This window comes from Rattus norvegicus, chromosome 1 (genome assembly GCF_036323735.1).
Source record: "Rattus norvegicus strain BN/NHsdMcwi chromosome 1, GRCr8, whole genome shotgun sequence".
NCBI classification, from domain to species: domain Eukaryota; kingdom Metazoa; phylum Chordata; class Mammalia; order Rodentia; family Muridae; genus Rattus; species Rattus norvegicus.
This window is the reverse complement of record NC_086019.1, coordinates 176,224,667-176,239,284: the sequence shown is the minus strand read 5'-3', so window position 1 is coordinate 176,239,284 and position 14,618 is coordinate 176,224,667. Positions and strand designations below refer to the sequence as shown.

Genomic DNA, 14,618 nt, shown 5'->3' with positions numbered 1-14,618 from the left:
CTGAAAGAGCTGAAGGAGCTTGCAACCCCCTAAGAACAACAGTGCCAACCAACCAGAGCTTCCAGGAACTAAGCTAGAAGACCCAAAGACTATACATGGATTGACCCTGGGCTCCAACTGCATAGGTAGCAGTGAATAAGCATTGTTGGGGTAGCAGTAAATAATAGCCTTATTGGAGCACCAGTGGAACGGGAACCCCTTGGTCCTGCCAAGGTTGGACCACAAGTGTAGGGGATTGTTGGGGGGGAGGGCGGTAATGGGGGGTGGATGGGGAGGGGAATGCCCATATTGAAGGGGAGGGGGGTTTAGAGGGCTGATGGACAGGAAAATGGGAAAGGGAATAACATTTGAAATGTAAATAAGAAATACCCAATTTAATAAAAATGGAAAAAATAAATAAATAAACAAACAAACAAACCAACGGCAGAGGTTTCCAGCCACTTCTACACTACCAGCCAGGGAGCAGAGAGACCAAACCCTAAACTCCCTGAGTACCTCCAATGCCCTCAGTCAACAACACCAATGAAAAGATGAGTTCCTGGGCTCATAGACCAAATCCAGAGGCTCCAGTCTCCCTCGAACCTCAAAGACACTGAATTGAATACAACCGCAAGACAGCACAGCCAGATAAGCCCCAGTTGCCGGGCGCGGCACATTCCTTTAATCCTGGTACTCCAGAGGCAGAGGGATCTCTGTGAACTCAAAGGCAAGTCTGGTCCAGAGTTCTAAGCCAGTCAAGCTATACAGTGAGACCCTATCTCAAAGACAAACACAGAAGACCCACTAGCACTAAATGATTCATACTGACTTCTGGGTTGGGGCAAAGATTTCTTCCAAACATTCTTCAGACTCCAACCCATTTATTCCACCCATGTGTGGGACCTTAGTCTAGTCTTCCTAAGAACCAAAGGACACTGGAAGCCTAAGGACCCCTACTCCTTCCTTCTCCACAGTACTACAGGCTCCAAAAGAGGATCTGAAACACAGACAGACAGACAGACAGACACACACACACACACACACACACACACACACACACAACCAAGCATACTGTGCAAGGCCACTCAAACCTCCTGTCCTTTCTACCTAATAATAGGGAGTTGGCCATTCTCTTATTAGAAATGCTATCTACCACATCCTATGAACTGAGGTATTGTGAAAGTAAACAGGGTGCCAAGACATGCCACACTGAGCAGAAGTATGAAACTATAAACAGTGTCCACCATATTGAAGAAGACAATCAGGATGGGAGCAAGAAAAGCCCTGCGAACGTTCAGAAAACTGGGCAGTCCAGAGACTGAAAGTTCAATTAAAATGACTTAGACTTCCCCCACTACCACCTTACGATTTACAAACTGGACATGGTAATGGTGTCCACGGGTGACTTCATCTTCTACTTGATCCTCATGACGTCATTTCACTAGATGCCATCAAGCTTAAGAACAGCTGACAAGAGCGTTTGCCCAGCAGGCACAATTCCCTGGTTTAGATCACAACACACCAGGTGGAGGCAGGAGGATCAGAAGCTCAAGGTTATCCTCAGCTATACAGTAAGCAAGTTTGATGCCTGCCTGGCTACATAAGACCCTGTCTCGAAATATTAAGAAAGTAAATCAGTAACTTCACAAGGGCATCTATCATTTGGAAGCCCAATGCTCAACCTGACAAGCTTTAGTAAGTGAAACATTTCCCACACTTTGTTTTGAGACAGAGTCTCAGTATATAGCTCAGGTTGGCTTGGAACTCAGATCTGCTTGCTGGCTTCTGACTCACAGGGCTCAGATTACACTAGAACCCAGGTCTTCGGTACATGCTGGGCCAGGACTACTACTGGGCTACACTCAACCCAATATGCTCCGTTTGAAATCCACCTGTGGCTCCCTTTAAAAGCGGTGATTCTCAACCTATGAGCCAAGTCCCTTTGCAGTTGCACATCAGATATTTAGATTATGGCTCGTAACAGTAGCAAAATTACAGTTATGAATAACAAAATAATTTTATGGTTAGGGGGTCAGCACCACCAAAGAACTGCGTAAAAGATCGCAACATTAGGAAGGTTGAGGGCTGCTGCTTTAAAGGATTTCTCTGGGTCTTCTTGTCCCTTCTACACTAAACCCAGCAGACTGATATAAGCTTTTTTCATTGGGTCTAAATATTAACTGCTTGAACCACCAACAAAACCCCTGGGACATGGCAGGGGACATGGCAAGGGGAGCAATCAGAGCAGAGACTACATCCCAGGTTCGCTACTTTGAACACAATCCACACAGTGTAAAACTTAACCTTTGAAAGCATACAACACATTGTCTTCAGGAAAGCAAAAGAAGAGAGCACTGTCTGGTTTTGAAATCTTGCTGTCCCTCTGCCTGCCGCCTGAAGGCCTCCTTCCTTCCCAACCATTCTCCTCCTGAGACATTTTTAGTTTTAACTTTTTCAGACTGGGAAACCTGACTGAGCAGCACAGCACACCCTTCCACACATGGGTTCTTCAGAGATAAGGAAAGGAAGCTGATAAAAAGCAGGTGGTCCCCGGCTCGGGCTCCCACAGAGCAATCTTTAACTACTCAGCCTGTTCAGCCAGAGTGACCTAAAAACCAGGGTCGATGACACACCCTGAGCTGTAGCTGAGAATCTCCACAGACCAGGACCAGTTAGAACAGCTGACTTCAAAAACTACTCACAAGAAACTGTGAAAGGATTCAAAAGAATAAAAAACAACTCAACAGGCAATTTGGCTTCCAAGGGGGAGTCCAGCAGAAGGCTCACTTATCCAGCAAATACCTGGAATTAGACACTCATCACTTAGGCTACCTAACAGATGTCCTGTCCCCTTAAATATGCAAATAGAGAACAAACAGAGGGAAAAGGTTGTGCCCGCCCCACAAGCACCTGAATTAGCATGTGAAATGTACCTGATCCAGAAAAAGGGAGGCTTAGAGGAGCAAAGACCAACTGTGCAGTCTGCAGTCTTTGGGAGCACGGGGGGGGGGGGGGGGGGGGGGGGCGCCAGGGAGCTAAGAGCCAATCCTGCAGCCTGCTGGGAGCAGCCACTGACCAGTCAGTGGAAGCATCACTCCAATGCCTGACGCCATTTTCCAGGTGAGGAAATAGAAGACAGCCTGCCTTAAGTAGTTGCAGAGTTTCAAAGACCAGACGAGGGGAGGCAGAGTTTGAGGCTAGCCTGAGATCCAGGTGAGCCACAACTACTTTAGTAAAAACTAAAATTATAATGAGAACAATGAAGTTATGCATGAGCTGTGGCCCTCTCTGCCTCCTAAAACTAGGTTCCAGGTCCAAGCCCTTTGCACTGTCTCCCTAAGGAAATGGTCCCTTCCAACAGTCACCAAAAGAATTTATAGACACGAAGCTCAGAATCGGGAAGAACGCCTCAAAAAGACCTTTCTTTTGGAAAGATATAAATCACATATTTTCTGAAGAATTTTCACTTAATTCTTTATTAGCACTTTGCAAAGGTAACTCCAACTATTATATATTTGCTGATGGATTCCTCCACTTACTGTACTGGGGAGCTTAATAAGCAATGAAGGCAGAATCTTTTCAGGGCTGCCGGTTTTCAGTGAGACCCTGATTTTTGGAGGAGTCACCCTGCAGGCTGACTCCCAGGCAGTCCCGATCTGCCAAATCAAGACTGCACGAGCACTTCACAGTTATGATCCAGTGAACCTCCTCTACAGATTTACAGACAGGAAGGCAGACCAGCATCCCAAGAGCTGAGGCAAGAGGATCATGAATTCCAGGATGACTTGGAGTATACTACAAGACCCTGCCCTAAAAGGACAGGGGAAAGGGATGGGAGAGGAGAGAAAACTTCCAGGTCAAGATACCAAAGCCTAAGGACAAAAATGATCAGCTCAAGGTCACAGCCAAGACAGCCTGGAATGACCAAAGTCCATACAACCTCACTCCTGGTGATAATTCTTAGACGTGCTTACTACTACTGACATGTCTCAGGACAACTGCCTGCAGTCTAAATAAAGGCTGTTTGAAGAGTGTGTTTGAAGTCATGTGGAAGATCAAGCCAGCCACAAGATTCTCTCTCCCCTTCTACACACACACACACACACACACACACACACACACACACACACACACATCCCAACTCCAGAACACTCAAGTTGGCTGGGGATGTATAGCTCAGCTGGTAGAGTGCCTGCATTTGCCAGGAAACCCAGGGTTCTGGTGTCAACACCACATAAACCCAGCACGGTGACACATGCCCATAAACCCAGCACTCAGGAGGTAGGAACAGGACAGTCAGTTCAAAGTTATCCTCAGGTTACAGAGAGAGTTCCAGGCCTGCCTGAGACACATGAAATAAGAAAGCATGAAAGAAAAAGAAAAAGATGGGGGATAGGGAGGTTCCTCTTCACCACCAAAGTAAAGAGAAAGGAAATTCAATACACATACCTACTAGCTTCTCACTACCTCTACCTTCTCACTCCTCTTGGAGGGGCTGGGAGACTGCTCACTGCCTGTCTTTTCCTGATCACCAAGTGGCTGTCACAGGGGCAAGCAGCAGCTCTATAAACATCAGGAGCATCTGGATGCCCTAGTGCCGGAGAGTTAGGGAGAGGAAGCATGAGGAACAGAGGCTGGGCACCACGGTCCCTGCAAGTCTGACTCGGAGCTGCTACTGAGCTTGCCCCTGACCCCTCAGTGCGCAACTGCGCAGGAGGGGGCTCTAGAGCATATCCCACTCAGAATAGGACCTCAGCAGCCAGAGCAGAACTCTGCTCTAAGCCCTAGGAATCACATCTGGAAACAACTAACAACTACCGGCCTCTCCAGGGGACGTGGTAATGCCAGACAGAGAGAGGCCGGTCTGCTTCTTTTGTACAAAAAGATGGGCCAGTGAGATGGCACACACACACACACACACACACAAACACACACACACACACACACACACACACACACACTCACACTCAATAATAATGTTTCTTTATAAGGTAGGACTTTGTACACATTGTTTTTTATCCAGGAAGATTCCTGTAAGTTCCTAGGCACAGATAACTGAGAAACCACTTACCCTGACTCTATCACAGGGTAAAAACAAAAACAGGTAGAACATCTCCTGAGGAGGTGTCTTCACAGGTCTTCCAAGGTCTCAGAACTCTAAGGAACTCAGCCCTTCAGGCTCTATGACTGGTGCTCATGGTATAGGCAGAAGTAGAGGCTGACCAGGGTCTGGGGCAGAAGTCAGCCTCTAAATGGGTCCCTGTGCCCTCAGTTACAAATCCAAATGTCAAGATGTGAAAACAGGTGAGGGACCGGAAGAGCACACTCGGGTGGGGAGGTGACGGGAAAAGGGTCTCACCATAACTTCCCAGGCATGTGTAACTGAGGGAAAACATCTGCTCAGCAGCTGATAAGCCAGTGGTCATGTACACAGCCAGCCATCCTAAACCATCTCATGGCTGCACGGAGCCCAACAGCTCCAGCCATCTCCTCGATGGGGTGATTCTGACCGCATTCAGCCTTGCAGGACACCTAAGCGATACTCTAGAAGCATTAACAATTCCTGGTTAAGAGCCACTTCCCATCTCCAAATCACTGGCCCTTTCCAGACATACATGTCAACCAGACATACATGTCAACTGTTTTATGTGCTTCACGATGAAGGTGAAAGAAAAGTAGGGAAGTTTCCAGGAGGTTACGAGAAACCTTTCACCACACTGGAAACATCAGCAATGTTATCTCGCCAATACTCTAGCTCTACCAGTAAGGAAATGAACACTAGCATCCTGTTCTCTGCCAGTCTCTGCCGGTCTGCCGACAGCGACAGTCACCAACCTCGGGGCAGCACCCCTGTCCCTTTCAGTGGGTGGGAAGCTGACTTGAACCACCATTGTCTCGGAGAGGCTCTGAGGTGAGGAGGCAGCGAGGGGGAAAGGACTGAAAGAAATGCTTCCAAAGGAAACACGGGCTCACAATGGTTTGGGAATCGGGCCCCAGCACACCCCAGCCCGGGTGATGGGTGATCTGAAAAACAAGGCATATCAAAGTGCTATTGATAAGCTGACTCAGTAGACAGCTTATCTAAGGCCCTCATGGACCATATGGTGCCCCAACTTCTGCTGCCTGTTGCTGCCGCAACAATAGGCTTGGCTGCCCAGAAAGCACTGTGGTGGGACGGAAGCTCAGCAGCAGAGGCACGTCGCCCGGCCGCGGTGCTTACATTTTATTTTGCGCTGTTAGCTTTGCGTGTCCCCCAGCGGGAACTTGAAACGCACACCACATATGCTTCGTGTCAAGACACCAGAGCTACCTGCAGAATGCACATGGCTGGGCGCTGTATATGTGCTTGTGAATGGGGACAGAGCAGGTGAACAAGAAAAGCAGATGTCAACTTCAGAATGAGAACATGGCTGGTGGGGGCAGGGTGAGCAGGCAGGCTCCTAGCTAGTGCGAGAGCAGAGACAATGCTCTTTTCTCAAAAAAAAAAAAAAAAAAAAACAAAACACTCTGGCCAGGCGGGCCTCGGGGAGTGGCTATTTAAAACACTTGGCTTCTTTTATTCCACCACCATGGAAGTGAATTCAGTTCTTCGGAGCCAGAGCAAATGAAGTCATTTGGTTTCTGTAGGTTCTCTGCACTTCAGCAGTAGGAGTCGGGCCATCTAAGTTGTCCTTTCCTCATTAACTCAGTTTGCTTGGAAGAGGCAGTAAGGCCGTAGTGAAATTCTAGGATGTGGGGCACTAGAATGGATGCCCCATATGGTGTTTCCATCAGGAAGTCACGGTGCAAAAGCAAACGGGTATCACCTTCCGAAGGCTGGGCAGAAGACTGACCGGGACTCTCGTCCAATGAATTCATAAGTGTTCTATGTGTCTTCCCAGAGATTTTCCTGTCTTTGCAGATGATCATAAAATATTCATCTATCTAGCTGACTACCTATCAGAGACAAGGCACTGGTTTCCAATAAGAACTCTGTAGCTACAGTATCAGGTGACATAAAAGCTGTCCTGCGATGCAGGTCCTCAAGGTTGTTCATAGCAAAAAATGGGGACAGAAGGCTCTCCCTCAATACCCTCAACAGAGCTTCCGCAGAAAGATGCTGGTTTCATCTGTGACACCATCCCCATACCTAGGTGGACAACATTCTTGGATGAACTTCTCAAATTTTCTTAAACAGTCTCAGATTTTTTTTTAAAATCTCCTTTCAAGTTAATTTGAGACTGCACTTGAACTCCATCCAAGAGCTAAGCTGAACTGAATTATGATAATTAGAAAGCTGTGCCTATAATTTTTAAGCAGACAGCAGAGTTGATCTATTTTTTTATAAAAGTTCATGCCAGAGAATATAAGTTCAGTATGTTCTCACATAATTAACATTTCCCACCATTATGAGCAGTATGAGCAGTTTTTCAGTTTACCTATCAGTACTGCTGTGTATTCCCAAGCCTCAGTGCTATAATACATACAAAACTGTCAGATGCCTAGAGGCTCCCAGAACTTCCCCCTGCAGAGGAACTTAACTTCTTCATCGGTGAATCAGCCCACGTTTAAGTGTAAGCTCATTTCCCCACACTCTGTCTTTCCCCATTAAAAAAAATGCTAATACGGGGCTGACATGTGGCTCAGTTGTTATGGAGGTGCCTATCATTCATGAGACCAGGGTACAATCCCAGGCAAGGATGAAACAGAAGCCCAGCATGGTGACACGGGTCTGCACTCCAGCATGTGAGCAGCAGAATGAAGATCGTGAGGCCAGGATCATGCTGGACTCACAGTAAGTTGAAGGTCTGGTGCATGGGACCTGCTTCAAAAAACAAATAAAAATCTAATGAAATCGAATGACAAAGCATTAAACACCGGTGTGAATGAGAAAAGAACATAGACAATACCAGCTTCAAAAGAGGGGGTGAGGAGTACACAGCTTTCCCTATGACTGCCACAAAAGTGAAGACAGCTTCTCTGAAATACCATTCCATTATCCAATCAGAAGAGGCTCTGTGTGTGTGTGTGTGTGTGTGTGTGTGTGTGACACACACATCCATTATCCTCCCCACCCCCAGCCTGAGGAAACCATCTGGAGACACCCAATTGTGTAAGTGAACAAAATGGGAACTTGGGATCAAGGAGTAGCCCACCCTCTGGGCTACACTGACCTGATCCCTGCCCTGCAAAACCAAAACCTGCCATTTGCTCACACATTTCAAAACTCTCCTGCTCTGCCCCAACACAAAATGATCCTATTCCTACCTCAAGTTCAAACGTGGACCAGCTTTAAGGAGAACCATAAGAGAGAACCTTGAAGGACTGGCAACACAGCTCACATCTTTGAAGCTGAACAAGAGCCCTTCAAAAAAAAAAAAAAAAAGGAGACCGGAATATCCCAACTTTACACGCTATGCCCTAGAAGCCTGTTCAGATATGCACAAGAGCCACACAACAGGGTCTAAGTGGTGTCTACCAAAAACCCAGCCCTGATACGGTACTAAGGACTGACCTGGATTGCCGTATTTTATTCAACTTGATGAATAGCAAATAAAACACATTAACACTACATGACTTGGGTTCCTCCATAAACTAAGATGATCTGAAGCCTTCTCAGCTAACAGAAGAAAACGCAGCAGCTCTCAGCTACAGAACGTAACGGCAGCCCTCACAGTGCCCAGGCAGCCAAGCACAGCTCATGCTGGCCAATGAGGGTGAGCAACAATATATTTTTTTTCTTACGGAATTCAGAAGTAGGATGTAAGCAGTGTGCGATTCCAGTCACAGAACTCTAATAAAAGAGAAGCCTGCCTTAATTAACAAAAATGACGGAGGCCTTCTTGCAGTTTGGGGGAGAAAGCTGAGCACTTGCCTTAGCCAGTATTTCTTAAGCCTGTGAAGGAAAAGGAAAGACCCTACTCAAAAGTTGTGCCACTCGACTGATTCCGAACGGCTGTTACTCAGAAACACACACATAGACTTCTTCTGCTTTCAGACTCCCTTTATGGGGAAACAGAGCCAAACGCCTAAAATGGTAGCTTCGAAGCAAGGGCCCTAATTTCTCTGCACAGATATGGCTCACCTTTTTAAGCCCACTGGGTCGTACACAGTTATCTGCGAGGACCTCTGGAGTGACTAAGACACCATCACCATTTCCATTTGCAAGCAGTTTAATTACACTCACAATTAACCCGTAACACACGAGATTAGAGAGCAGAGTAATCCTACAGATGTTCAGGCTCTTCTTGTACACGCATGGACGGGGACGGAGGGAGGGAATCTATCTATTTCCAATGCTGGCAACAACTTCCTAATGCTGCTAACGGCCTGTCTCACAGGTGGGGCCTCCATCCCCCCAATTGCCCTTGTTATATACCTTCCCAACACAGTTCCATAAAGGTATACCTTCTTACATTTGCTTCTGCGTATCGTCAGAACCGACTAAAATCAAAACTCGTTATGCACTACTGAACTCTAAAAAAAAAAAATCTTTTTCTTAAGTTTTCTCTCTTCTTCCCAAATCAGAAGATGCCAGAATCCAAAGAAGTTATGTGAACGTATAATCCCAGCTGTGTACAGCAAGAGGGGGTGAGAAAGGGAGGGGAAGGAAGCCAGCTTCCCACCAGGTGACCCAGGCAAGCCCACCCTCATGATTTCACGGTGCTATAAGGAGAGCACAGACTGTATGTATCACAGTACAATCGAGGGTGGGAAGCACACACTGTATGCCCAGTACAAGCAAGTAACTCATGCAGTGACCACAGCCTGGGTCAGACTATGCTACAATGTCTGCCTGCTTCAAATTAAAGGTCACTAACTATATACACGTCCTGGTGAGTCCTGGCCTTTGCTTGTACAAAATCTCCAATAATCCCAGAATGTTCCCTAGGATTTATAAAGAACTCCAGGAAGAAGAAACTCACACAAAGATTCTCCCCCTCCTTCTCCCCACCTCCTTTTTTTAAACTCTTTTGTAAAGGCAAAGTGTCTTTCTGGCTTTGTTTCAAACTTGTTTTAAAAAGATAAAAAAAGTATTCTAATATTCCCCTAAATCTTTAATTTAAACAATACTTGCCATTAAACAGAAAATAAAATGGTTTACTAAAGGACATGAACAAGACTCAGTAATGGAGACAGCTTATCAGTTTATTTTTTTATACAAACAACAAATAAAAGAATTGCAAACTCTGTTAAAAACCTGTAATCTAAGAGTCCAACACAGAGTTACACATTCAAAGAAATACTACACAAAAATATCTTATGACCATTTATGGAAATACTGAGATTAGAAAAATGCGCCTTTCCTCCTTAAAATCATCAACAATTTAAAACCTTGCTGTTGACAAAGGTTCAGCTAAACGCATTTGTCTTTCCGGAGTCATGCTGTAACTGGGTCTACTGTTTCCTTCTAAAGAGGAAAGATTCTTACCAAAGTTGGATCTAAGTCTGGCCCTTATAAGCATTCAGATGTGCCTGGGCCCAAAGATCCTGCTATTCACAGAAAATCGCAGACTCCGCTGAAAGGCGGAAGCCCCTGGCACAGTCTGTACAGCCTGAGGACTATTCCCAGCCCCAGTCTCAAGGCAGATTAGCCCCCACCCAAGAGCTCAGGCTTGCACAGACAAGCTACCCCTCGGCTCCGGGTAGATTGAGTCTCCCTAACGGGAAGGATCTGTCCACCCGGGGAACCACCTGCCAGCACTCAAGCACACTCTAAGCCACCAGACCACCTAAACTTCCAGAACGAATCCAGGCCACAAGGCGTGGAGGAAACTAAGATTCTGTTACTTTGCATTATCTATAGGAATTGAAATATTTTCCTTTCACTATTTTGAAATATGATCGTATTTACAGACCATTTTGTTCCAAGGACCTTAGCTCCTTTCAAATGGCGCTATTTTAAAACCCGTCCTTGCTACACTCCGATTTCTGGAATATCTGTCTGTAAGTTTCCAGTGCTGAGATCAATTTGCATTTCTGTAAATCACAGACAGCTTCTAAGAACTTAACAAGCCTCCTGAGAAACGCTGGTGGCTGGCATTTCATTGTTTCATAAATATTTTTATACGGGTGACACCATTCAACTTTAAATAAATCCTTAAAAAGAAAGACGATTAAAGACCGAGGAAAACTAGTCTGGGTTTTATTTTCACGGGAAGATAAGTGTGAGCCTTTCATTGTTTTCTACTTCTTTAAATGTAGCTTTGATTTTTTTTTAATGCATTAAAAAAGAAAAAGGAAACTCCTAGAAGTTGAACTTTCTTTCAAACGGGCCTCTGGACTTTGAAAACAAGTGGTGCTGCCGCGAACAAAGGCTAAAAGTGTCCCCAGAATTTTTTTTTTTTTTTGGCCCTCCTGGGGATCGTTTCTCTTCCAATAAACAAACAAATCCCCCAGTATTTCCTACCGAAGGGAAGTTTTCCAGGGAGAGTCTACTCCCGGGTTTGGTGGTAAGTGCGACTCAGTCTTTTTTGGACACAATGTTTCTGCTGACTCCTGAAAATTTTCCACTTGAATGTGCACTGGAGCGGCGGCGGCGGCGGCGGCGGCAGCAGCTCTGGAGAGGCGGCAAGGGCGAGAGAGCCCTCTTTCATCTCCCGGGAGGAGGAGCCGGGATCCGCGCGGACCCCGAAGGGGCCGGGCGCCGGGGGAGTCACCCGGCTGCAGGCTCTAGGCTGCACGCCGGACGCTCTCCCCACCCGTGATCGCGCCGAACTCGGCGCTTCCCAGACAAGGAGCGAGGTGCGCGGGAGAGAGACGCTGGAGAGAGGGGCGCGCAGAAAGCCGAGCGGGGCCGCCTGTTGCCGCGCGAGGTTGCGGCCCAACTTGCTGGGCGGCGGGGCCGCTCCCCTTCGGGAGCCGCACACAAAGCGCCGATCGCGGTGACGCCTAGACAGCCCGCGCCCCCGAGTCCGCCCCGCGCGCAACTTACCTCGGCCGCCCGAGCGGGCGCGGCAAACTTCGGGGCGCTGGGCCACCGCCCCCGCGCTACTCCAGCCGGTACTCCCCGCGGTACTCCCGCGCCCGGCCGCCCCAGCCCGGCCTCGCCGGCTCCCCGGACCAGCAGGGCGCGCCGGGGCAGCTGCCCGCGCTCCGGCGACGTTGCGCGCTGGGGGGTCAGCGCATGGCCTGCGCCCCGCCGCGGCCGCCCCGGGCCCGGGCCCCGGCGCGCGGACTCCCCGCGAGCTGGAAGCGAGTGTGCGAAGTGCTGGGGGGCGCCCGCGGCGGGCGGCGGGGCCGCGGAGGCTCGGCTCGGCTCGGGCGGCGCGGCGCGGCGCGAGCGATGCGAAGAATGTGCGGAATGAGGACAGGAATGAAATGAACGCCAGGACCGAACTCGCTCCGGAGGGGTGGGGCCTCGGTGACGTCATGCCGCCGGGCCCGGGGTGGGGCGTGGCCTGCCGCCGCGGTGACGTCATGATGTGGGGCGGGGCGCGTGGGGCGGGACTTGGCGCCCACGGGGGAGCGAGCCGCGCGCGATGGCGCGCGCTCAGGGCTTTGTGCGGTCCGAGGCGGGGCGGCCGGGTACTAGAAAGGCGGGGTGTGCGCTTTCCTCCTGCTGTGACTCAGTTTACCCCCTCCTGGTGTGCGCTGGCAGCGACGCTCCCAGACTGGAAGGGAGGTTGCTCTTCAGGAAACTGAGGCCGGAGTGGGCAGCTTCCCAGCCCGCCACTCCTCCTCAAGCCGTTTCGCTTTACCCAAGTTCGCGGTGCTCGCGCAAATTCTGGGCTTCGCAGACTGGGTTGGAGCGTCGCAGAGTCCTCGCCCGCTTCCTGCCCTGTCTTTCTAGAAGTGAAGTTCACTCGTACTGCGAGTTTAGTCTAAGGAAATCCTGCACCCACTTAAATAAAATAAAGTCTTGCCTGGCTGCAAAAAGCAGCTTCGCGCCGTCCCTTTATGGAGAACGTAAGAATCAATCATAAACGGTTTGAACTCTGTTTTTGGAGTGGACGACACCGCAGCACTTCAGAAACTCGGGTAAAGTTAACGGTGGCTGGGACAGACATGCTGGCAGTTTGGGCCGGTTGCAGTCCGTAGTTTCCCAGAAAGGAGACGGCCCTTCCCGCACTGGGACTTCCTTCTGGCTTCAGAACAAACTAATGGCGCCTGTTTTGTGCCGGAGTATTCCTGGAGTGTGCATAAACTCAGGAAAGCGAATGGGACTCACTACGCCTTGTTTGCTCGGAAACAACGTTTACCAGTGCGTTTTTAAGGCAAAAATATCTTCCATCCATGCGTTTTTTAAAATTTTATGTCAAGAGAATTGAAGACTCCCATGCCGTTGTAAAAAGTAATACAGAGACATTCTTTGTTCGCTTTGCCCAGCTCTTCCCTAGCCATGTCAGCCAAAATTTTATCCCAGCCGGGGTATTAATTTTCGGGCAGATTTTCCAGATCAACTTAAACACATCATTGTGTATTTGTTTAATTCTATAAATTCTATAATTTCTCACCTGTGTAGATGCCCACCACAATCAAGTACAAATGTGTATTATTTTTAGTTAATAATATGCAGCAATATGACAGGCTGACAATAAGAACCTCATACACCTGGCAGAGTATTAGAAAATGCACAACTATTTTCCCGTTAAAACTCCAGAGGTGTATCTCTTTTCCAGATAACCCCCCATAATACCAGCGAATAAAGTCTCCGGAGAGCAGAAGAAGCTGGAGAGATAGTTCACCAGCGAAAAGCCCTTGCTGCTCTAGTAGATGACCAGGCTCCTGTTAGGTTCCCAACACTCATAAGGTCGCTTTCAACAATCTGTAACTCCAGTTCTGGGAGCACCAGGCACAAACATGGTGTACATACATGCAGGTAAAACATTCATATACATAAATAAATAAGAGGTTGTTTTTTTTTTTTAAGTCTGATAGCAGAGCCAGCCTACCAGTGGGTAAATTTCTAAACCAGTATTTATCTTGCCCATGACAGGCTTGGTTACCCTTCAGACTCCAGTTGCTCCTGGCGATTCGGTGTTCTCTCATTTCTACTGAGTTAGGAAAGACTCTTTGACCAAACTTCCAAAGCCGCTCATGATGTGCTAAAACTGCTTGGCCTGTGCTTTCTACAACTTATTTTCATCCACACACACCTTCTTTGAAATGTATGCTAAAAACCTTTTCTCCAAGGAAGTCTGTTCAGGTGGAGCCAGGCACATTGGCAATATAATCCCAGCATTCAGGAGGCTGAGGCAGGAGGATTGGTGTGAGTTTGAAGAAATTCTGAACTAAAGAATTAGATCTTGGGTTGGGGATTTGGCTCAGTGGTAGAGCGCTTGCCTAGCAAGCACAAGGCCCTGGGTTCGGTCCCCAGCTCCGGAAAAAAAAAAAAAAAAAGAACTAGATCTTGTCTGGAAGAGGAGGAGAAGGGAAAGAGAAAAGAAAAGGAGAGGGAGAGAGTGGGGAAAGAGCTGGGGTGTGAGGGGGAAGACTGGTTAACTAGATGTCTCCTTCCCAGGCCCCTGAAGCCACTTGGTCCAGCTATCTATGTCTTGTGTATTTGGTCTGTTAGTTCACAGCATATGTGTGTTACTGGACAGACTCACCTGTATGAGACAATGGTTAGGTCTCATTCAGCTAAGATTTTTCTGTCTAGAACTCACTCACAAATAGGAAGTGCAACGTCATCTCTCTACCCATCTATCCCATACTCT

General features: G+C 48.0%; 1 protein-coding gene across 3 annotated transcripts in view; it reads right to left on the bottom strand.

The window, feature by feature from the left end:
- Positions 1 to 12,110, bottom strand: part of Tead1 (TEA domain transcription factor 1) — a 217,948-nt gene extending 205,838 nt beyond the window's left edge. For 2 of the 3 annotated variants that reach the window (XM_063267472.1, XM_063267482.1), the window contains exon 1: positions 11,894 to 12,024. The gene's annotated coding sequence lies outside the window, so the exon portion shown is untranslated. Of the gene's footprint in view, positions 1 to 11,893 lie in introns of all 3 variants that reach the window. The other variant, NM_001198589.2, reaches the window with a different exon arrangement.
- Positions 12,111 to 14,618: the final 2,508 nt, after the last annotated feature.